A 24,773-nucleotide genomic window follows, 5' to 3' on the forward strand; every position below is an offset into this window, starting at 1 on the left:
AAAATCAATTGTATTTCTATACATTAGCAGTGAAAAATTTGAAAATGAAATTTAAAAAAATAATTCCACTTACCATAGCATCAAAAAGAATAAAATACTCAGTAATATATTTAACCAAGGAAGTACAAGACTTGTTAACTGAAAACTATAAAATACTGTTGAGAAAAATTAAGGAAGTCCTAAGTAAATAGTAAGACTTTCCATGTTCATTGATCAGAAGACTTATTAAGATGACAATATTCCCCAAATCGATCTATAGATTCATTGCAATCTCTATCAAAAATCCCTACTGGCATTTTTGCAGAAATTGACAAGCCAATCATAAAATTTACATGAAAAAACAAGGGACCCTGAATAACCATAAGAATCATGAAAAAATATTTTTTAAAAAATAAACTGGATGTTGACATGCAAAAGCATGAAGGTGGACCTCTACCTCATACCATGTACAAAAATTAACTCAAAGTGGATGAAAGATCCAAGTGAATGAGTTAAAGCTATGAAGCTTTTACAGAAAACATAGACTTAAATCTTCACAACTCATTAAGCAATGGTTTCTTCAATATGAAACCTTTAGCACAGGCAACCAAAGAAAAAGTAGATAAATTGGACTTCATCATAATTAAAGATTTCTGTGCTGCAAAGGACACTATTAGGAAAGTAAAAAGATTAGACATAGAATTGGGGAAAATATTTGAAAATCATATATCTGATAAGATTCTAGTATTCCAAATATACAAAGAACTCTTAAAAGCCAACAGTAAGTAAAAAGATAAGCCAATTAAAAACGATAATGGATTCGAATATACATTTCTTCCAAGAATATTTACTAATGGTCAATAAACACATCAAGATATGCACAGCATCATTGGTCTTTAGTAAAATGGAAATTCAAACCATGAGATACCACTTCACACCCACTAGGATGGCTGTACTCAAAAAGACAAACAGTAACATCTATTGACAAGGATTTAGAGAATTTGGAACTCTCATACATTGCTGTTAGGAATGTAAAATGATGTAGCTGCTGTGGAAAAGTTGGCAGTTCCTCAAAAGTTAAACTTAGAGTATCCTATGCCCTAGCAGTTCTACTCCTAGATATGTACCCAAAAGTATTGAAGACATATGTTCATGCAAAAACTGGTACATGAATGTTCATAGCAGCATTATTTGTAGCAGCCAAATTGTTGAAACAAACCACATGTCCATCAACTGATGAATGGATAAACAAAATGGGATGTTACATACAATGGAATATCATTAAGCCTTAAAAAGGAATGAAGGGTATGCAAGGCTAGTTCAACATTTGAAAATCAATTAATGTAATCCATCACATCAATAGGCTAAAGAAGAAAAATCACTTTGATTATATCAATAGATACAGAAAAGGCATTTGACAAAATCCAATACTTGTTCATGATAAAAACTTTCAGCAAACTAGAAATAGAGAGAAACTCCTAAATTTGATAAAGAACATCTACAAAAACCCTACATCATACTTAATTGTGAGAAACTAGATGTTTTCCCCCTAAAATTGGGAAGGAGGCAAGGATGTTCCCACTACTCTTATTCAACATTTTACTGGAAGTCCTAGCCAATGCAGTAAGACAGGATAAAGAAATATAAGCAATACAGATTGAAAAGGAAGAAATAAAACTGTTCTCAAATTACATGATTGTATATGCAGAAAATTCCAAAGAATCAACAACAGTAGACCCTGGAACTAATAAGTGATTATAGCAAGGTTGTAGGTTATAAGGTCAACATACAAAAGTATATTGCTTTCATACCAGCAATGAGAAACTGGAATTTGAAATTAAAAATACAACACCATTATATTAACACCAGAAAATTAAATACTTATGTATAAACTTGACAAAATGTGTACAAGATCTATACAAAGAAAACTTCAAAATTTTGATGAAAAATTTAAAAATCTAAATAAAAAGATATACCATGTTCATGGATAAGTCTTCCATGGATGAGTCTTCTGACTCAATGTTGTTAAGAGTCAGTTCTTACCAACTTGATTGATAGATTCAATGCAATCCCAATCATAGTCCCAGCAAAGTTACTTTGTGGATGTTGACAAACTGATTCTAAAGTTTATATTGAAAGGCAAAAGATCCAGAATAGCCACCATACTATTGAAGAATAAGAACAAAGTTGAAGGACTGACACTACCTGATTTCAATACTTACTTTAAAGCTATAGTAATCAAGTGTGGTATCGGTAAAAGAATGAACAAATAGATCGATAGAATAGAGAGCCCAGAAGTAGATCCACACAAATATAGTCAACTGATTTTTGACAAAGTAGCAAAGGCAATCCAATGGAGAAAAGATGGTCTTTTTAACAATTGGTGCTAGAACAACTGGTAATTCAGATTTTAAAAAATGAATCAAGACATAGACCTTATATCTTTCTAAAAAGTTTACTCATGATGCTTTTTCCTCTAAGAATGGGAATAAGGAAAAGTTGTCAACTCTCTCCATTCGTATTCAACATATTACTGGAAGCCATCACAATGAGGCAGGAAAAGTAAATATAAAGCATATAGATTGGAAAAGAAGAAATGAAACTGTCCCTATTTGCAGATGCAATGACTGATGCGCATTTATGTACATTTTTATCTATGTATGGATATCCCAAGGAATCTACAAAAAAATCTCCTGGACTCATAACTTAAAACCTTTCTGTTTAAAAAACAGCCAAATTGGGGAGGGGTATTTGTATACACAAGGAGGGCAATGCGTACTACCCGAAGGATGGACATATTTGAAACACGGACTTGGCAGGGGGAACCAAGGGCAACACACTTAACCTAAACATCTGTACCCCCATAATATGCTGAAATAAAAAAAATAAATAAAAAAAATAAACAACAAAACTGACCTGGGGAAAAAAAAAAACAGCCAAATTGTGGAACCAAACCAAACCAGATATTCATCAAGGATATGAGATGTACGAACCCAATCAATTGTATTTCTTTATACTAGCCAGGAACACCTGAAAACCACAGTTAAAAACACAATACCATTTGCAATTGCCTAAAACAAAATGACACTCTTAGGTATAAATCCCACAAAACATATACAGACCTTGTATGGTGAAAATACTAATATAAAACTCTGATGAAAGAAATCAAAACTCTAAACAAATGAAGAGATGTACTCTGTTCGTGAACTGAAAGACTCAACATAGTAAAGATGTCATTTCTCCCCAAATTTATCTCTAGGTTTGACCCAGTTTCACTTAAAATCCCAGGAAGATTTTTTGTGGATATAGAAAGCTTATCCTAAAATATTTTTGGAAAGGAAAAAGAACTAGAATAGCTCAAATAATTTGGAAAAGCCATAATAAAATGGGAGGAATCATTCTACCCCCATTTTAAGATTTGTGTAGCTATAGGAATTAATACAGTATGGTACTGGCAGACAAATAGACACATAGATCAATGGAACAGATCAGATTACCCTAAGTACTCCCACACAAGTACAGCCAACTGATTTTTGACAAAGATTCAAACTCAATGCAATGAGGAAAGGATTTTTTTTTTCAACAAATGGTGGGAGAGCAAGTGGTCATCTATAGGCCAAAAGTGAACCTCAACCTAAACCTCACATCCTATTTAAAAATTAACTCAAAATGGATCACAGATTTAAATGTAAAACATAAAGCTATATAGCTTTTAAAAGAAAATATTCCAGAAAAATCACTAGGACCTGGAGCTAGGCAAAAAATTTTTAGACATGACACCAAATGCACAATTCATAGATGAAAAAAAATACTCAACAGTTAAAAAAAAATCCAATTACACAGTGAGTGAAAGACATAAATATTTTCCCAAAAAGCATTATACATATTCTAACCAAGCACATGAAAATATGTTCAACATCATTATTCATTAGGGAAATGCAAATTAAAACCACAGTGAAATATCACTGCACACTTAACAGAACAGCTACAATAAAAAATAATGACAATACCATATTCTGGCAAGAATGTAGAGAAACTGTATCTTTTATACATCTGCTAGGAATATAAAGTGGTATAGTCATTCTGGAAAATAGTTTGGCAGTTTCTTTAAAATACTAAACATACACTTGCCATACAACCCAGCAATTGTACTCCAGGGATATGCACATCCCAGAGAAAGGAAAACTTATGTTCACACTAAGTCCTGTAATCAAGTTTTCATAATGGCTCTATTCACAACAGATACAATTTGGAAAGTACTAAAATATCCTACAGTGGGTTAATGGTTAAACAAATTGTGGTACATTGATACCATGGAATACTACTCAGCAATAAAAAAGAGAAACGCATTGATGCATATAACTACTTGGATGGATCTCAAGAAATTATGCTGCGTTTAAAAAAACCCTATCTGTAATTGTTGTATACCATATGATTTCCTTTATATACATTTCAAAGTGGAGAACAGATTAATAATTGTCAGGAGTGGGGTACTGCAAAGTTTAGGTGAGGATCTTGAGATGGGTGGGTGTGACTATGAAGGGATAGTACATGTGGTCATTGTGGAAGATCTTTGTGGAACAGTTCTGTAGCTCTATTTTGATGGTTACTGTGAATTTACACGTTGATAAAATTGAATAGTCTACGCATACACACGAGTGCATGTAAAACTGGTGAAATTGGAATAATGTCTGTTGTACCAATGTCAATTTTCTGGTTTCAGTATTGTAGTACAATTATATCAGATGATACTGTGGGGAGAGTTTGGGTTAAGGGTACACAAAACTTCTATTTTTGCAACTTTCTGTTAATGTTTATTTTTAAATTAAATATTTATTTCAAAATCTAAAAATGTTTTAAAGTTTCCTCTTGATCTGTATGCTCTTCCACAAAAGAGATAATTATCTCACAAATATTTAGGAGTATAGATAAAAACATTTTAACTAAAGGTTTGGTTTCTAAACAATCCAAATTGTCCTGTACAGGCAAACCCTGATTGATGTAACTGATAGCATCATCAAAAATTGTCACTTGTTTTCCTCAGGAAGCATGAATATTTAATAAATTTAATTAGGGAATTTATGTTTATTTGTGGAGTAATTACTGATTTAGCTAACAAATGTATATATTCTCCTGTTGCATGCAGAGATCATTTGCCAAAACCTTTTATTTGCAGTTGCATTTTCTTAGTTTCATTATTCGCTTGGCTTGTAACTGACGTGGTTAAAATAATCCACCAAATTTTAATATATTAAGCCTTATACTTTCATTTAAATTTGTTGTATAAAACACCATAGAATATTATTTCCAGTTTGATCACGTACTTTAAAATTCTGTTCCCAGATTTAATATATCAAATTATAATTCATAAATTCAATATTTAAAATGAAAAGACCCATTCTTTCAAACATTAATGAACTATCCTCATTCATTGTGTGAAATAATGAATATGTCTTATTATATAAATGTGAAGTATTAATTTTATTTTTGAGTTATCAGATAATCATTTTTGAGCATTGGTGTTATTAATCAGATTTTTTTTTTTGGTTCAGAACGAATGGAATTATTTGGGAATAGCAGAGGATTGCAATCTGGAATATGCATGCAATGACAGATCATAAGCATATCCACGGAGGTCAGAGCAAATGCGAAAATTTTAAAGACACATAGAAGATGTCTATGTATGCTGCTTTAAAACAAAGTTTGTAGGCCACAGAAACTCATTGCAAGAGTTGTCCTTTGTTCATTGATAGAGACAGCCCTTTCTAGGTAAATGTCATTTTATAAGTGGCTTATCTGAAAAACTGGAACCTTGAGGAAATTTTCTGATAAGTCTTGTTACCGGTCTGTTTGCAGGAATGTATTGCAGTAAGTCCTGAAACAGGCATGTGTTCATGAAGGCTGCTTCTTCATGGGCTCCCCTGACTCCATTTTCCTTGTTTGAATAAGGGACTCCATTTTTTTTTTTTTTTTTTATCTGTAGGCTACGAGCCCAACTCAATGTTTATTCATTCATTTGGTCATGCTAGAAACTGGCAACCTGTGGACTGACTCTAGCCCATAGGCTTAAATTTGTTGTTTTTCTTAGCCTTCACAATATTTAAAAATCAGATTTCACGTAAGTCTACCTTTTCAGCTTCTTTTAACAGAGATGCCCCTTCAAAGGGTATCTGTGTTCCTATTCCCCCAGCCCCGGGCATTCCTTGTCCCTTAGCCATCTGGCTCTTACAGGCACCTGAATTCATAATCTCTGGGTTAGAAGCTGCAGAGGGGACTATGCTCACTCCATCAACTAAGGCATGGTGCGTGCCAACACTCTCTCCTCTCAGCAGACTGATGTTCCAGAGCCGTTTCCTCCTTAAGAGGGACTCCATGTTTAGGGGAGCACAGAAGACCTTGCATCAATCCAAGTCTCTGAGGCTTCAACTCCTGAAGGCAAATCAAGTGAGCCCCACCTTGACCTTCAGTCTCTCTTCCTCTGTTTCTTCTTTTTGGTTCTCTGGTCAGTGCCAACTCCAGCTTTCTTCCTCTGACTGCCGTTTCCTCCTCCTCTTACCTCTGCTGCTTGAGCCAGTGTGTGCTCTGCTCTCTACTTCCCTAGTCCTGCCATCCTCCTCATCTTTCATCCCTTACATCAACGACTTCCTCCTCCTCTTGATGTCGCTGTGTTTTCTTCTTGCTTCTCCCTCCTCCATCACTGCATGCTCTGTTCTCTGTGTCCCTGGTCCCACTGTCTAAAACAGTTTCCTCAACTTCTTCATCCTCTAAATTCAAATCCTTCTCACAGTGCCGCTTTTTCTTGCTTCTGCTGCACGGGTCAATGTACTCTGTGCTCTCTACCTCCTCTGTCCTGACAGCACCTATAGCCTCCTTACCTCTTCCTCTTTCATCCAAGACCCCCATCTTCTCCTCCTCTTCATGGTGCTGCCTCTTCTTTCTCTTCCTTTTCCTGGGGACTGATCAGTTTGCTCTCTGCTCTTCAATTCCCTAAGCCCACTTGTTCCTGCAGCCGCTTCCTCCTCATTCCCTACAGCTGCCCTCTCTTTCTCATCTGAGACCTTTCCTTCTTGATGTTGCCTTTTCATCTTCTTGCTTTTCCTGATCCTCTGGTCAGTGTGTTCTGGGTGCTTCTCATCTGCATTCCTTTCAGGTGCTGTAGCCTCTTCCTCCTCTTTGTGCTTCTTTTTCTTTTTCTTCTTTTTGGGGGGCTTGCTCTTTGACTGTGGCTGAGAGGCCTGAGAGTCCTGAGAGTCCTGGCCTTTGAGATGAGCCAGGAAGGCCTTTTCCTGGGCCTCCAGCCGAGCAAGTTTGGCCTTCATCGTAATCCCAAGACAGGCAGCCTCGTGTGCTGTTCGCCCCTCACAGGCTTGGAGCAGCATCTCATCCGTCAGAATCTTTGGGGGCTTGGGTCTCTGGTTGTTGACATCACTGCAGCTCTCCATGTCTTTGTCTGGCTTCTCTCCATCTGAAGTCAGGGTGGCCGTCTTCACAAACTTCTGATACAGCAAGATGGGCTTGGGAGGATTACAACGGGTGGTCTCTGTAGAAAGGCGCCTTATCTGTACTCCATCCTGTCCAGTTTCCACTACCAAGTTGGCTGCAGTCTTATTGAAGAGCTCATTCCACCAGTGGTTTGTGAACTCTTTGGCAGGGTCATGTCCCACCCCATGAGTGTCCTGCTTCAGCATCACTCTGAGGGCCTGGGTGATGCCATTCTCCTTCTGGCCCAGGCCTTTGCCTTGAGTCTATCCATGCTTTAGCAGCTGCTCCTCAGCAAACTTCATCCCATGACTCTTGACCTCTGGGGTGACACTCATGGTGAGAAAAAAGTGTCTGTCCTCAAACTCTCACCAGGGAAGAAGAGATGATATCATCCATCATTGCGGGGTTCTCTCTGCTGAAACATGTGCCATACCAGACGTATGTAGGGACTCCATTTTGATACTAACAGCATTCACATCTCTAAAAACTCCACTGTCATGACCCCATCACTCCAAATTTTCCTTACTATGTTGTCTAAACATCATAGAGCCAATTGTAGTGTATATACATGTGTGTATATATGTGTATGTGTGTATATATATATTAACTATTATTTTTTATTTCAAAATATTAAGGAGGTACAGATGTTTTTGATACATGGTTTGAGTCAGGGCTATAAGTGTGGCTATCACCTGAATAGTGTCCATTGTACCCATTAGGTGGGTTTTTGCCCTTCCCCTCCTCCCCCCTCCACCCTGCTTGATTTACAATGACTTTTACTTTCTTCTGTGTACTTATGTGCCCATCAGTTAGTTCCAGTTTATTAGAGAATACATGTGGTGCTTGATTTTCCATTCTTGAGATATTTCACTAGAAATAATGGTCTCCACTTCCTTCCAAATTGCTGCAAAAGGCATTAATTCATCCTTTATTATGGCTGAGTACCATTCCATGGTATACATATACCACATTTTATTAATCCACTCATGAATTCATGGGCACTTGGGTTGATTCCAGATCTTTGCAATTGTGAATTGTGCTGCAGTAAACATTCGAGTGCAGGTGTCTTTTGACTTCTTTTCCTTTGGGTAGATACCCAGTAGTGGGATTGCTGGATTGAATGGTAGGTGTACTTTTCGTTCTTTGAGAAATCTCCATACTGTTTTCCATAGAGGTTGTACTAATTTACAGTCCCACCAACAGTGTATAAGTATTCCTTTCTCTCCACATCTGCGCCAGCATCTGTTGTTTTCTGACTTCTTAATAAAAGCCATTCTAACAGGAGTAAGGTGATACCTTGTTGTGGTTTTAATTTGGATTTCCCTGATGATTAGTGATGTTGAACTTTTTTTTTATGATTTTCAGCCATTTGTCTATCTTCTTGAAAAACTTCTGTTCATGCCTTTTGCCTACTTTTTAATGAGGTTGTTAATTTTTTTCTTGCTGATTTGTTTGTGTTCTTTGTAGATTCTAGTTATTAGCCGTTTATCAGAAGTGTGTATTGTGAATATTTTCCCTCATTCTGTAGGCAGTTTGCTCTTTTGATTATTTCCTTAGCTGTGCAAAAGCTTTTTAATTTAATCAAGTTCCATTTGTTTGTTTTTATTGTTGCTGTAATTGCTATTAGGTCTTAGTCATAAATTCTTTGCCTAGACTGATGTCTAGAAGAGTTTTTTCTACATTTTCTTCTAGAATTCTTATGGTTTCATGCCTTACATTTAAGTCTTTTATCCATCTTGAATTAATTTTTGTGAGTAGCGAGAGATAGGGGTCCTGTTTCATTCTTCTGCACGTGGCTATCTAATTTTCCCAGCACCATTTATTGAATAAGTCATCTTTTCCCCAGTGTGCCTTGTTGTCTGCTTTGTCAAAGGTCAGCTGGTTGTAGGTAAATGATTTTATATCTGGGTTCTCTGTTCTGTTTCATTGGTCTGTGTCTCTTTTTGTACCAATACTATGCTGTTTTGGTTACTATAGCCTTGTAGTATAGTTTGAAGTCTGGTAATGTGATGCCTCCAGCTTTGTTCTTTTTGCTTAGGATTGCTTTGGCTATTTGGGCTCTTTTCTGCTTCCAAACAAAGCATAGAATTATTTTTTCTAGATCTGCGAAATATGCCATTGGTATTTTGATGGAGATTGCATCGAATCTGTAAATCAGTTCGGATAGTATGGACATTTTAACAATGTTCATTCTATTGATCCGTGAGCATGGTATGTTTCTCCATTTGTTTGTGTCATCCACAAGTTCTTTCCTCACTGTTTCGTAATTCTCCTTGTAAAGATCTTTCACATCCTTGGTTAAGGATATTCCTAGGTATTTTATTTTCTTTGTAGCTATTGTGAATGATATTATGTCTTTGATGTGACTCTCAGCTTGAGTGTTATTGGTATATAGAAATGCTATTGATTTGTGTACATTGATTTTATATCCTCAGACTTTGTTGAATTTATTTATCAACTCAAGGAGACTCTTAGGGGAGTCTTTGGGGTTTTCTAGATACAAGATCAGTATCGTCAGCAAAAAATGATAGTTTGACCTCCTCTCCTGATTTGGATACTCTTTATTTTTTTTTCTCTTGTCTGATTGCTCTAAGACTTCCAGCACTATGTTGAATATTAATAGAAGTGGTGACAGTGGGCACCCTTGTCTTGTTCCAGTTCTTAGTGGGAATGCTTTGAACTTTCCCCCATTCAGTATGATGCTGGCTGTGGGTTTGTCATATATGGCTTTTATAATTTTGAGATATATTCCTTCTATGCCTATTTTGTTGAGGGTTTTCATCATGAAAGGAGGCTGAATTTTGTCAAATGCTTTTTCTGCATCTATTGACGTGATCATGCAATGTCTTTATTTGTATGGTCTTTGTTTTTGCTTTTTATGTGGCGAAACACATTTATTGACTACATATGTTAAACCATCCTTGCATCCCTGGGATGAAGCCCACTTGGTTGTGGTGGATTACTTTTTTGATGTCCTGTTGAATTTGGTTTGATAGTATTTTATTGAGGAATTTTGCATCTAAATTCATAAGGGATATTGGTCTGTACTTTTCTTTTTGCTGTGTCCTCATCTGGCTTTGGTATCAAGGTGATACTGGCTTCATAGAATGAGTTGCAGAGGATTCCGTCTTTCTCAATATTATGGAATAATTTCTGCACTATGGGTACCAGTTCTTCTTTGTAGGTCTGGTAGAATTCAGCCGTGAATCCATCTGGCCTCGGGCTTTTTTTTGTTGGAAGACTTTTTATTACTGTTTCAGTCTCACTGCTCATTATTGGTCTGTTCAGGAGTTCTGCTTCTTCCTGATTGAGTCTTAGAAGATTGTGTGTTTCCAATAATTTGTCCATTTCTTCTACATTTTCTAGTTTATGTGCATAGAGATTTTCGTAGTATTCATGGATGATGGTTTTTATTTTTGTGCTATAAGTTGTGATATCTCCTTTTTCATTTCTGATTGAGCTTATTTGGGTCCTTTATCTTCTGTTCCTGGTTAATCTAACAAGAGGTCTATCAATCTTGTTTATCTTTTCAAAGAACCAACTTTTTGTTTCACTGACCTTTTGTATTATTTTTTTGTTTTCCATTTCATTTAGTTCTGCTTTGAGCTTTGTTATTTGTTTTCTTCTGCTGCCTTTGGGTTTGGTTTGCTTTTCTGGTTCCTTGAGATGTGATATTAGGTTATTAATTTGTGATCTTTCTGACCTTTGGATGTGGGCATTTAAGGCTATGAATTTTCCCCTTAGATATGCCTTTGTTGTGTCCCAAAGATTTTGATAGTTTATGACTCCTTTGTTGCTCAGTTCAAGGAATCTTTTGATTTCCATCTTAATTTCATCATTGACCAAATAATCATTCAGTAGCTAGCAGGGTGTTTGGTTTCCATGATTTTGTATAGAATTGAGTGTTACTCTTAGAATTTATTTCTAGTTTTAATCCACTAGGGTCTGAGAAGATACATGGTATGACTTCGATTTTTAAAAATTTGTTGAGACATCTTTTGAGGCCTAAGATGCAATCAGTCCTGGAGAATGTCCCATGTGCTGATGAGAAGAATGTATATTCAGTAGTTTTTGGGTAGAATGTTCTGTAAATATGTTAGGTCCATTTGTTCTAGGATCCCATTTAAGTCGAGTGTTTATTTATTTTCTGTTTTGGTGATCTGTCCAGCTCTGATAGCAGGGTGTTGGAGTCCATGGCAGTTACGATACTATTATTTATTTCCTTGCTTAGCTCTAGTGTAATCTGTTTTATGTATGTGAGAGCTCTGGTGTTAGGTGCATATATATTTAGGATTGTTATGTCTTCTTGTTGAATTGTTCCTTCACCATTATATAATGACCATCTTTCTCTTTCTTTATCATTGTTGATTTAAAGTCAATTTTGTCTCACATGAGAATGGACACACCTGCTCTCTTTTGTTTTCCATTTGCATGGAATATTTTTTCCATCCTTTCTCTTTGAGCCTATTTGCATCCTTGTGGTTTAGATGTGTCTCCTGGAGGCAGCAGACACTTGAGTTGTGTTTTTTCTTCCATTCAGCCAGCCTATGTCTTTTGAGTGGCGCATTCAAGCCATTAATGTTAAAAAATAGAATTGATATATGTGATACTGTTCTGTTCATCATAATCGGTTGCTTTATTGTTCTTCTTCTTGCGCTATCGTTTATAGGAGTTGTGAGCTTTGGCTATTTTGGGTGCTTTTACACTGGTTGGTATCTATTGTGCCAATTTGTGTATAATGTAGTTCTGAGTATATCCTGCAGGTCAGGTTTGATCATGACAAATTCCCTTAATGTCTGTTTGTCTGGAAAAGACTTAATTTCTCCATCAATTGTGAAACTTAGTTTTGCAGGATACAAAATTCTAGGCTGGCAATTGTTCTGTTTAAGAAAATTGAAGATGGGAGCCTGCTCCCTTCTGGCTTGCAAGGTTTACCTTGAGAAGTCTGCTGTTAACCTGATGGGTTTTCCCTGGTTGATCAGTTGTCGCATATGTCTAGCTGATTATAGAATTTTCTCTTTCATTTTGACCTTGGCCAGGCTGATTACTGTGTGTTTTGGAGGGGTCCTATTTGCTATGAATCTTCCCAGGGTTCAGTGACCATCATGTATCAGGATGTCTGGATCTCTGGAAGTTTTCCTCAGTAATTCCCTTGAATAGATTTTCCGTGCTTTTAGCTCTTTTTTTCTTCTCTCTCAGGGATACCTATTATTCATATGTTAGTTCACTTCACATAGTTCCATATCTAAGTGACTGCTCTGACTTTTTTGTTCTCTCCTCTTTAAATGACTGGGTTAGCTCAAGAGCCTTGTCTTCAAGCTCTGAAATTCTTTCTTCTGCTTGATTTAATCCATTGCTGAAACTTTCTGCTGTGTTTTGAAATTCTCTAAATACCTCCTTTCTTTAAATTCTATTATATCCTTCCTTATGTTGTCTAGTTCTTCAGTGACTTTTTCATTAATTTCCTGAAATATTTTTTTGGCTTCTTTTTGTTGGTTTTCAACTTTCTCTTCAATTCCATTCATCTTATTTGCCATCTATATTCTGAATTCTATTTCTGTCATTTTGACAATTTTCTTGTAGTCAGAGTTCACTGCTGTAGCTCCATTGTGATCTCTTGGGGTGTCAATCTGTTTTGATTTTTCATGGTTCCTGGATTATTTGGCTGGTTTCTTCTCACCTGATACCTCCTTTCTCAACTCAGGGCTAATAGGTTTACAGGGCACCTATTCCTTGCTGGGAACTCTCCTGCTTGATTAGAAGAAGGGGAGATCCCTAGATGGCGCTTTTATTCCCCCTTCTCTGGAATGTTGAAGTGGCAGAGGAGGGGAATGTGCACCAGAAGCCTGTAATGCAGCTGTTCTGATTTGTTCTGCTTGCCTGTGATTGCCTCTGCTCAAGCCTGTGCTTGAATGCTGTTCATTGTTGGGTTGTTCACCAGATAGTTGCATGATGCTCGAGTTGGGAGCTGGCGAGATCCTCTTGACTGAGGCTGGTGTTGCAGTGATCATTCTACCCAGGGTCTCCCAACTGGGGGGATGATAGTAGCAGCTAGGTGAGGCTATCTAAGCAGTTGTAGTGAGTTCCCAGGCTATGAACATTCACTCAAACCAGGTCACCATGTACTGGTGGCTCGAGGCTGGGGGGTCCCTAGTGGGGCATTGGACTTTGGAGCAGTTCCCCTGGCCCTGCGATGGCGGTGGAGGCTCTGGAGTGGGATCTTAGGGCCCGGGTTCAGCACTGGAGTCTTGGGGATAGTGTGTCAGGCCTGGCGGGAGCTCTGGAGGCAGAGGCAGAGGCAGAGCCTTGGGCTCCAGCATGAGAGCCTCAGCACTGGGACTGGGGAGGATCCCAAAGCAGGGCTTTTTTTTTTTTTTCCTTTTTTTTTCCTTTTTTTTCCTTTTTTTTTTTTATTTCAACATATTATGGGGGTACAGATGTTTAGGTTACATATGTTGCCCTTGCCCCCCCCCAAGTCCGAGTTTCAAGTGTGTCCATCCCTCGGATGGTGCGCATTGCACTCTTTGTGTATGCATATACCCGTCCCCTCCTACCCCCCCGACCTGCCCGACATCCAATAGATGTTATTCTTATACGTGCACTTATGTGTTGATCAGTTAATACCAATTTGATGGTGAGTACATGTGGTGCTTATTTTTCCATTTTTGGGGTACTTCACTTAGTAGAATGCGTTCCAGTTCTATCCAGGAGTATACAAGAGGTATTATATCACCATTGTTTCTTAAAGCTGAATAGTACTCCATGGTATACATATACCACATTTTATTAATCCACTCATGTATTGATGGACACTTGGGTTGTTTCCACATCTTTGCAACTGTGAATTGTGCTGCTATAAACATTCGGGTGCAGGTGTCTTTCTTACAGAGTATCATTTGTTCTTTTGGGTAGATGCCCAGTAATGGGATTGCTGGATCGAATGGTACTTCTACTTGTATCTCTTTAAGGTATCTCCATATTGTTTCCACAGAGGTTGCACTAGTTTGCAGTCCCACCAGCAGTGTACGAGTGTTCCTATCTCTCTGCATCCACGCCAACATTTATTGTTTTGGGACTTTTTGATAAAGGCCAGTCTCACTGGAGATAAGTGATATCTCATTGTGGTTTTGATTTGCATTTCCCTGATGATTAGAGATGTTGAGCATTTTTTCATATGTTTTTTGACCATTATTCTGTCTTTTGAAGAATTTCTGTTCATGTCCTTTGCCCACTTTTTGATAGGGTCGTTTGATTTTTTCTTGTTGATTTTCCTGAGTTCTAAGTAGATTCTAGTTATCAACCCTTTATCAGATTTGTAGTATGCAAAAATTTTCTCCCATTCTGTAGGTTGTCTGTTTGCTCTTGTGACAGTTTCTTTGGCTATGCAGAAGCTTTTTAATTTGATCAGGTCCCATTTATTTATTTTGGTTGTTGCTGTGATTGCCTTTGGGGTCTTCTTCATAAATTCTTTGCCTAGACCAATGTCTAGAAGAGTATTTCCAACATTTTCCTCTAGAATTCTAATAGTTTCACTCCTTAGGTTTAAATCTGTTACCCAGTATGAATTGATTTTTGTGAGAGGTGAGAGGTGCGGATCCAGATTCAGTCTTCTACGTGTGGCTATCCAGTTTTCCCAGCACCATTTATTGAATAAGGATTCTTTTCCCCAGTGTATGTTTTTGTCTGCTTTGTCAAAGATTAGGTGGCTATATGAGGATGGTTTTATATCTGGGTTCTCAATTCTGTTCCACTGGTCAATGACTCTATTTTTGTGCCAGTACCAAGCTGTTTTGATTACTACAGCCTTATAATAAAGTTCGAAGTCTGGTAAGTTGATACCTCCAATTTTGTTTTTATTGCCTAGAATTGTTTTTGCTATGTGGGGTCTTCTCTGGTTCCATATGAAGCATAAAATTAATTTTTCTACATCTGTGAAGAATGATGTTGGTATTTTAATAGGGATTGCATTGAATCTGTAGATCATTTTGGGTAGTATAGACATTTTAACAATGTTGATTCTACCGACTCATGAGCGTGGTATGGTTTTCCACCTGTTTACGTCCTCTGCTATTTCCTTCCTCAATGTTTCATAGTTCTCCCTGTAGGGCTGTGCAGGTGGTGGGGCTGATCCAACCTGGTGGGTGGGGTCAAGGCTGAGCAGGCTGGAGGAGGCAGTTGGGGCCTGGAGGGCAGAGTCCAGGCGAGCAAGTGGCAGGCTGTTCTGCAGGATTGGGGACCACCTAGGTGCCAAGTCACGTGGGCAGAGGTCAGTTCCAGCGGCCCAGGGACCACAGAGTTCTCCTTGTCCACCCCAAGACCCTATGAACCAGTTGCCCAAAGCCTCTCAGTTCAGGGCCTGCTGCGTCCCAGTCAATTTCTATGCTGAGATCCCATTGCCCTGTAGGGGAGAAGCGCTTGGCTCCCAGTCACAGTGTATGGCTCAGTGAAGCCTCCAGTTAGTCCACTCCCTCCTCAGCCCAGTGCTGACCTCACTCCATGCACCCGAGAGCTCAGGATGGCTTTAGCTGCTGCCTGATCCCCATCGCACCTGTTGTCTAGTGTGGTGACACTGCACAGACTCCAGACAGGTCCCTGTTCTGACCAGGTAGAGGTCTGTGGCCACGGAGGGAGCTGTCTCACAATTCGCACAGTGCTAGCAAGGTGAGCTCGGCGCCCCAGTGCTCTATCCTCCTATTCTTGCCCGGTGTTCTTTGATCTTGTTGTACATATCATCCCGTCACCATTTTTTTTTTTTCTACATTGAGTGTCCCATGTTTCTTTTCTGTGATTTCATAACATTGCTTCAGAGAAGAGCAATCTGTACGTAGGCAGCTGACTGCATTTTTCACTTATTTCCTTAGAAACAGCGTGTTGGCAGGCTGCTTCTAGTCCACCACTTTTTGCCTTATTAAACATATTCTTAAGGATGATGAAATCTTAAAACTTGGCTAATATTTATAAAAACATATTCATTAATAGTGGTTCTATGGGGAAAACAGTAAGTGTTTTTTATTTCATGGAATAGTTTGAGCAAAACTTCTGGAGACCAGCTGCTAGCTAGTGTAATAATTTTCAACAAAACACCAGCTTTTCACAGTTCCTGATTGTAGTAGTTAGTCATTTAATTATTGATGTTCACTGGCTAGTAGATTCCTAAAGGGAGTTTTCCCATTAGGTTTTTTGTTTTTCTACATTTTTAAAGCATATATTCTTTATATAGAAAATCATATATTTCTGTAGACCTTAGATGATAAATTACAAGTACTGTTTTAGCAAACTGCCTTGATGGTACATCTTTGACTATTTTTCCTAATGGCTCTATGTGTGTATGTGTGTGTCTGTCTGTCCGTATTGTACCTTTTCAGGCTAAAGAGTCCATTTCAGAAGGATTATTGCAAGGAAAAGAAAGGGACTATTGCAATAAGGAATGGGGTCTATTTTAATAGAACACTCTGACCATAAAATTTATGAGCATCTGAAGATTAGTCAAAAAAAAAAGTTTTTCTGTTATGGAAGGAATAAACAAGGCTAGAAAGAACCTGATGTAAGGAAGTGGGAAGACCTGGGAGAAGGAGAGAAGTTTAACCAACGTTTGGTTAACAAGCAGCTTCAGACTGGGTACAAGTGCTCCTAAGTGTTCACAAAAATTTCTATACGATATTAGGCATGGATAGTTTTAAGGGAACCAATTTCCAAATTCTTAACTTCCATATATATTCTTTCTAAAGTTGATATGCTTAAGAAAATGTCTGTAATGGACATACAGGTTCTCCTTTCTCATATCCCCTTTCACAATTTCTTCTCCTTTCACTTTACAATGGGCCTTCCTCTTAGCTATCCAGAATCTTATTGTGATGTGTTGCAAGATGTGTTGCAATACATATAAAAAACACCAGGATGCCAGACAAGGAGATGGTTTAAAAATTGGCATCAGTGTTGAGAAAGTAAGTAACTCTCAAAGACCAGGTAGCACATACTTTTCCAAATCAGATTGATTCTTACTTTGTTTTCAACAAAATTAATGGAAGACCTTATCAACTTTGTAAGCTGATGGATTATTAAGAGTAATTTTTAATTAAGTCATTATATAATTCATGGCATACAATTCAAAAAGAGATTGCTTTAAAGAAACCTCATCCATTCCCACATGCTTGGTTTTTTTAATAATAGGTTTATTGAGATATAATTCACACACCGTAGAATTCACTTCTTTAAATTGTACAATTCAGAGGTTTTCAGCATATTCAGATTTGTGCAACTGTCACTATCTATTTTCAGAACATTCTCATTACCCCCAAATGAAACCCTATACCTTTTCATAGATACATACTATTTTCCCCTCTCCCCAGCCTCTGGCAACCACTAATCTACTTTCTATCTCTATGGATTTGCCTATTTTGAAACATTTCATAGAAATGGAATCATATAATATGTGACCTTTGCTTCTGACTTCTTTCACTTTGCATGTTTTTAAGGTTTATCTATGTAGTAGCATGCATTAGTACTTCGTTCCTTTTTACGGATAAATAATATTCCATTGTGTAGATATACCACATTTTATACATCCATTCATTAATTGATGGACATTTGGGTTATATCAGTTTTTTAGCTGTTATGTAATATGCTGATATGATTATTCATGTACAGTCTTCATTATTCATGGATTCTGTACTTAGGAATTTGCCTGCTCACTAATATTTATTTATAATCCCAAAACTAGTACTCATAGCACTTTTGTGGTCACTCACAGACATGTACAAAGTGGCAAAAAATTTGAATTACTCAACACACACATTGTCAGCTGAGGTCAAACAAGATAAACCTCTGCCTTCTTGTTTTGGCTTTCATACCATAAATGAGTGCCCTTTTCAAGGTCTGTTTAATGCCACATTTTTCACTTTTTTGTGCTTTTTTGCTGGTGATTTTGCTGCTTAAAATGGCCCCCAAGCATAGTGTTGAAGTGCTGTCTGGTGTTCCTAAGAACAAGAAGGCTATGATGTGCCTTACAGAGAAAATACGTATGTTAGATAAGTATCATTCAGGCATGAATTATAGAGCTATTGGCCATGAGTTCAACATTAATGAATCAACCATACATATGAAGTAAAGTGTCTTTAAACAGAAACACACAGAAAATAAGGTTACATATTGGTCAGCTGACAAAAATGTTGTGACCAGAGATTCACAGGAACCTAACCCTGTATTTCCTCTAAGAAGCAATGGTTTAGTATTTTCTCATTCAGTGTTTGAGTTGACTTTATAGAACATAACTACCGCAAATAATGAAAATCAACTGTATGGTTTTGTGTGGGCGTATGTTTTCAGTCTCTAGGGTGTATACCTAGGAATGGAATTTCTAGGTCATATGGTATCGTCTGCTTGTTTTGTGAACAAGGTTTCTCAGTGTTTATATCTATAAAAGTGGAAATAGGAATAATATTTGTGCTTAACCCTGTCTTATTTTACCAGTTGTAAGGAAATGAGGTCCTTGTTGGGTGAGTATGGGAATTGCCCTGGCTTAAAAGCCCATGACACACAGGAGTCATTATCTTTTGTGGAAAGATAGGCATTCTGTAGGCATAGCTTCCAAGGGCCCCTAAAGAGAGATGCCCAATTACAAGAAATCACCACATTCAGGGAGGTCCAAAACTATTCATTTATAATTTTCCTAGAGTGGATTTTGTTCTTTGTTCATTATACCAGCTTTCCACCATCTGTCTCACTTTCCTATTGCCCAGTTCCTTCATGGCCAATATATGGGATCGAATTTAGAGGGTTTAAGCCTTAAATAGGAAGTTGATGAGTTGATGAGTGGGTTAAAGTTTAGTGTTTTTTTAAAAGCTGATACTTTCATGTGAACTGTTGCTTTATAATACATCATCTGTTTACTTCTTTGGTAGCATGAATAATTGACTTTATAATTAAAAGATTTTAGTAACAGTAAATCAAAAAGAGCAGTATCTATAAACAGAAGTAGTTTCGTACTTCTGTTTGTAGTAAAGATTGCATCTATAATGAATGAATAAGCATATTCTCCTTTTTAATTGCTGCCATGTACTGATCATCCACTATTTAAAATGCCAGGCATGTTGCTGGTGCTGTTTATATATGTTATCTCATTTTATCTTCAGAGAAACCCTGCAAAAAATACATTATCTACATTTTGCAGTTGAGGATATTGAGGATTAGAGAAGTTAAAGTACTTTTGGATTGGGCCGGGTGTGGTTGCTTACGCCTGTAATCCTAGCACTCTGGGAGGCAGTAGGATCGCTTGAGGTCAGGAGTTCGAGACCAGCCTCAGCAAGAGCGAGACTCCGCCTCTATTAAAAATAGAAAGAAATTAGTCAGGCAACTAAAAATAGAAAAAATTAGCCTGGCATGGTGGTGCATATGTGTAGTCCCAGCTACTCTGGAGACTGAGGCAGGAGGATTGCTTGAGCCCAGAAGTTTGAGGTTGCTGTGAGCTAAGCTGACACCACAGCACTCTAGCCCCAGCAACAGAGCAAGACTGTCTCGAAAAGAAAAAAAAAAGAACTTTTGGATTGATGAACAGGAAGTGGTAGAGCAAGGTGAATCCAAGTCAGTCTGCCGTTTGGTCCAAAGCCCATATTTCCTCACATCTCAGGCTGTTATCCTTCATCCTTTATATCCTAGTGCCCGGGTACTCTTGGCTTTATGGATCTCATAACCCCAAACAGAAAAGTGGTGGGTGTGTGCGAAGCGAAGGCGAGGATTTTTATTTTTCTGGATTTTTTTTCCACATCTTTACTCTGACCATCTAGAACTATGACTAGCATAGTAGCACAATGTAGGTACTCAGTAAATACTTATTGAATGAATGAATGCCATATAAGTTTTGTGAATTTACTGAGGATCCTAGGTACAGTGCAATAAAGGAACAGAGTGACAGTTGATGAACAAAGAAAGGAAGGTTCTGCTTTTTGGCAAAGATTACATCTGTACAAGGTAAATAGGCTGAGTAACACTTTCATGGTCAGGACTCCAAAGCTGGGGTATAAAAACATAATTCTAATACTATGTTTATCTATCACTTCCTACCTGGCTAGCACACTAGTTTATCCAAACTACTTTGCTGTGCAAGCTTGTTCTGCGGCTTGCTATAATTAGGTCATATAATTACTTATGGTAATGGGTGGTGACCATTCTCAAACCATGAGAAAGAAGTCAAGTCTAGGTATCCTCAAAGTAAATTCTGCAGAGATCCCAGAGACAAATCAGGAAGTCTCAGGAATGGACAAAGACTTGAAAGATATTTCAGAAAACAAGTTTATCTAAATGATCAATAAATGGTACAGAACTTCATTAGTCATCAAAGAAATGTAAATTAAAACCACAGTGTGATACCACCACATTCCTAACAAAATGGCTAAAAAATGAAAGATAAGCACACATGTGCACAGAGGGAAGTAAAACTCAGTGGAAATCAAGCAGAGAGGAGGGGCAAAAACCTCCCTAACAGATACAGTGAACACTATTTGGGTGATGGGCACACTTATAACTGTGACTCAAGCATTACAAAAGCGATCCATGTAATCAAAAACATTTGTACCCCCTTAATGTTTTGAAACAAAAAAAAAAAGATGTAGAGGCAAATGTTGCCTCTGACTTTTGTAAAATAAACTTTGAGTGAAACTGAGAAGAAAAAGAAAGAAAGAAAGTGACAGACAATTCCAAGTGTCGGTCAGGATGTAGAATCATCAGAGCTCTTACTCTTACTGCTAATAAGAGTATAAATTAGTTCGAACACTTTGGTAAACTGGGTATACACACACACACATATGTACATATATATATATATACACACACATATATATATATATCATACATATATATATATCATACACATATACATATATCTTATGACCTAGCATTTCCACCTCTAGGTATGTAGTCAACAGAAATGCCTTAACATATGCTCACCAAAAAAAAATCATGTACAAGAGTACTTATAGCAGAATTCTTCATAATAGCCCTAAATTAGAAATAACCCAAATATCCAAACAGCAGTAGAATGACATAAATAAATTATAGTGTATTCATACAATTACTACAAAGTAATGAGAATGGATGGACCTTTGTTACACACAAAACATAGCTGAATCTCACAATCATAATGATAAGTGAAAGAAGCCAGGCATAAAAGACTACCTATTCTGATTCCATTTATACAAAGTACAAAAACAGTATAATCTATGATGTTTGAGGTCAAAACACTTGTTACCTCTGCAGGGAGGTAGTGACTGGGAGTGGGCACAATAGGGGTTACTGAGGTGCTGGTTATGTACTATTTCTTGATCTGGATGTTGGTTATATGGGTGAGTTCACTGAAAATTCATCAAGCTGTACACTTACGATTTCTGTACAAAGAAAAAAATATATATATATATTGTCCCAAGGGATATAGAGTAGAGCAATTTTGTTTTATCAGCTCATGTAATGTGGAGTAAATATCTGTCCAGACTGTTTAGATATTTACATTTCACATAATGGGGGTCTGATTTATTAGTGTACAAAAGGATACATTCAGTCTTATGGGGGCAGGCTCATTAGATACCTGTTCTATGCAGAATACTATGTACTAGGGTGTGCAAAAGTAGGAATAAAACATAGCTACCTTTAAATCTAGTAATCCAGACATAAGATCCTCTTCCTTAATAGTAAATATTAAAGATGGAGAGTAACTCAGGATACAAGTGAATCTGTTTGTTATTGTTATTGGATACTTAGAAAATAATGACAAAAGGTATTGGTTCAAAATGAGGTGAAATGTTTCTAAAGTTATGACCTGAGTGCCATTATTGAAATGTTTTGGAAAGAATTCTGCTCGTCTATTTGAATTGGCCTTGCATTGTCTGTGGTATTTGCCTTTATCTTGGCTTGCTTAAATTTTCTCCCTATCAATATAGTAGATTTTATCTATTTTGTTTACTCCAGAAATAACTGCCAGGGAATTTTAAAACTATTGTTTGAGGAATGATTGCCAAATTACTCATTTTTTAGCGTAAAGTCAGTAAACAATGCCAGCTTTCTGAGAAGCTTCACCAATTTGTCTCTATAATGTGTATGTATTTTTTAACACTTTTAATATATGAATAAAAGTGTTACCAGGTTTCTCCTGTATCCCCACCTTGATTATTTGTTCATCTAATGATTTTTTACTGATCTTTGGAAACTAACCTTTTATTTTTTTAACATAGTCATCTTCTCCCCTCACATCATTTGAAAATAGCCATCTCTTGCACGAGATTAAGTAAAGAACAATGCTATCCTGTTGAGTTCTTGTTAAATCCAAGTAAAGTTTGAGGTTGTTAAGTACTAAGTAGATTATAGCTAAAGGCTTTACAGTTTTCCTTACAGATCCATCAAAGTAGGAAAAGCATGGGAAGAATTGGAGTCAGATGTGCCAGACATTCCAGATCTGTCTTGTGCAATGTGACCTTAAGTTCCATAAACCTGAGCTTTCCTAGCTGTCAAACAGGGAGAATAATACTGTCCTCACAGAGCTGGTGCAAAGATTAAGGGTGATAATATCTGTGAAGCCCTCAACTTAGTGCTTAGCACATTGTAAGTGGTCAGTAATTTCCCTATTTTCTATTGCAGCTCATCACCTGTTAATTCTGGAGTTGTCTTCATCTTGCTCACCTCCATCCCATCTCTATAATTTCTATTTATTTTAATTACTTCATCTTCCTCTTACCTTTTTTTTTTAAAAAAATAAAGCTACTGGAGAGTAGTTTTTCTAGGCTCTGATAAGACATGAAATTTTTCTTCTTCTAATACTGTCAGAAAAAAAAATTCCAAAAAAATTTTTAATAAAAAAAATCAAACATGTTCATAGAAGTTATTTGTCTTCTGTAAAACTCTCTGCCACCAGAGTGGCTGATAAAATAAATTTTTCACTCACAAGTCTGAGATGTTCATTAAGGACTGCTGATTTAGAGAGTATGAGCCTGGTATGGTCTGAATGTTGTTTCCCCCACCCAAATTCATACGTTGAATCCTAATCACCGAGGTGATGATATTTGGGGATGTACCTTTGGAAGGGCTCTGCCCTCATGAATGGGATTAGTGCCCTTGTAAAAGAGGCCCCAGAGAGATCCCTTACCCCTCCCACCATGTGAGGACACAATGAGACAATGCCATCCGTGAACTAGAAAGTAGCTCACACCAGACACCAGATCTGCTGGCACCTTGATCTTGGCCTTTGCGGCCTCTGTGAGAAAGAAATTTCTATTGTTTATAAACCACCTAGTCTATGATATTAATGTTTTATTGTAGCAGTCCAAATAGACAAAGACACAGGGCCCTTTTATGTTCTGGCTTACCGTGTATGACTATGTCTGGCTAGTTTAATCAATACTCCTCTCTTCTCTAGTGTATATTTCTATGACTTAGATTTAGTTTGAAGGCATTGTCATGTTTATTTTTTTCTTAAAAATTTTCTGAGGATTATTAACAGATATCAAGTGAGTTTCCCTCATCCATTTGCATTTTACATGATGGCTACTTCTTTTGGAGTTTTCTCTTAAGTTAATCAAAGTAAATGTATTACATAGTATTTTTAAAACTATTGTTTGCCTTAATATACTGCTAACACTTCAGTGAAGAGGAATTAATAATAGTTTTACCAATGCACATTAAAAATGATAGAAATTATTCAGGAGGTTCCATTAAATAGTTAATAATTATTAAAATTAAGCCAAGAATAATGAAAAGGGTAAAATTACACTAAAGCGATATTTATGTCTTTAATTCTTTTAAGTAAAATTTGATAATTATTAGACTAACCATACACAGAATATTTTAAAACTAATCTCAACCAAAAGCCAAAGTGATGTGATGACAGGGAAATATTTTATATTTGCCCTTATAAAAGCGGCTCTAGAGAGCTGCCTTGCGCCTTCCACCATGTGAGGATGGAGTGATAAGACACTATCGACGAATGTCTATGAATATATTAAGGAAAATGCTCCATCAGGCTAACAGGAAAACTGGCACAGTTTCATTTCCACTATATTTTATTGGTCAGAGAAGTCACAGAGCCCACCTGGATTGAAGGGGAAGGGATATAGATCCCACCTCTGGATGGGACAGATGACAAAAAATTTCTGGTGCTCTTTAATCTGCCACACCAAATAATTTTTAAACTTTGTTGCCTTAATGTTTGAGTTAGATTGTAGTAGTTGGTGCTACTCCATTCCAAAGCAGTGCTAAGATCCTACCACAGGATCAAATATCCTCATTAAGTACCAATTCAGGGTACATATGACAGCAGTGAATAATTTGTCACT

The 24,773-nt window shown here is 37.1% G+C and overlaps 1 protein-coding gene and 1 pseudogene across 1 annotated transcript in view; one reads left to right on the top strand and one right to left on the bottom strand.

Annotated features, from left to right (window-relative positions):
- Positions 1 to 24,773, top strand: part of CASK (calcium/calmodulin-dependent serine protein kinase (MAGUK family)) — a 437,172-nt gene that overhangs the window by 79,752 nt on the left and 332,647 nt on the right. The window lies entirely within an intron of this gene.
- LOC105809063 lies at positions 6,443 to 7,796 on the bottom strand (annotated as a pseudogene).

The sequence above is a fragment of the Propithecus coquereli genome, unplaced genomic scaffold, assembly GCF_000956105.1.
Source record: "Propithecus coquereli isolate 6110/MARCELLA unplaced genomic scaffold, Pcoq_1.0 Scaffold188, whole genome shotgun sequence".
NCBI lineage: Eukaryota > Metazoa > Chordata > Mammalia > Primates > Indriidae > Propithecus > Propithecus coquereli.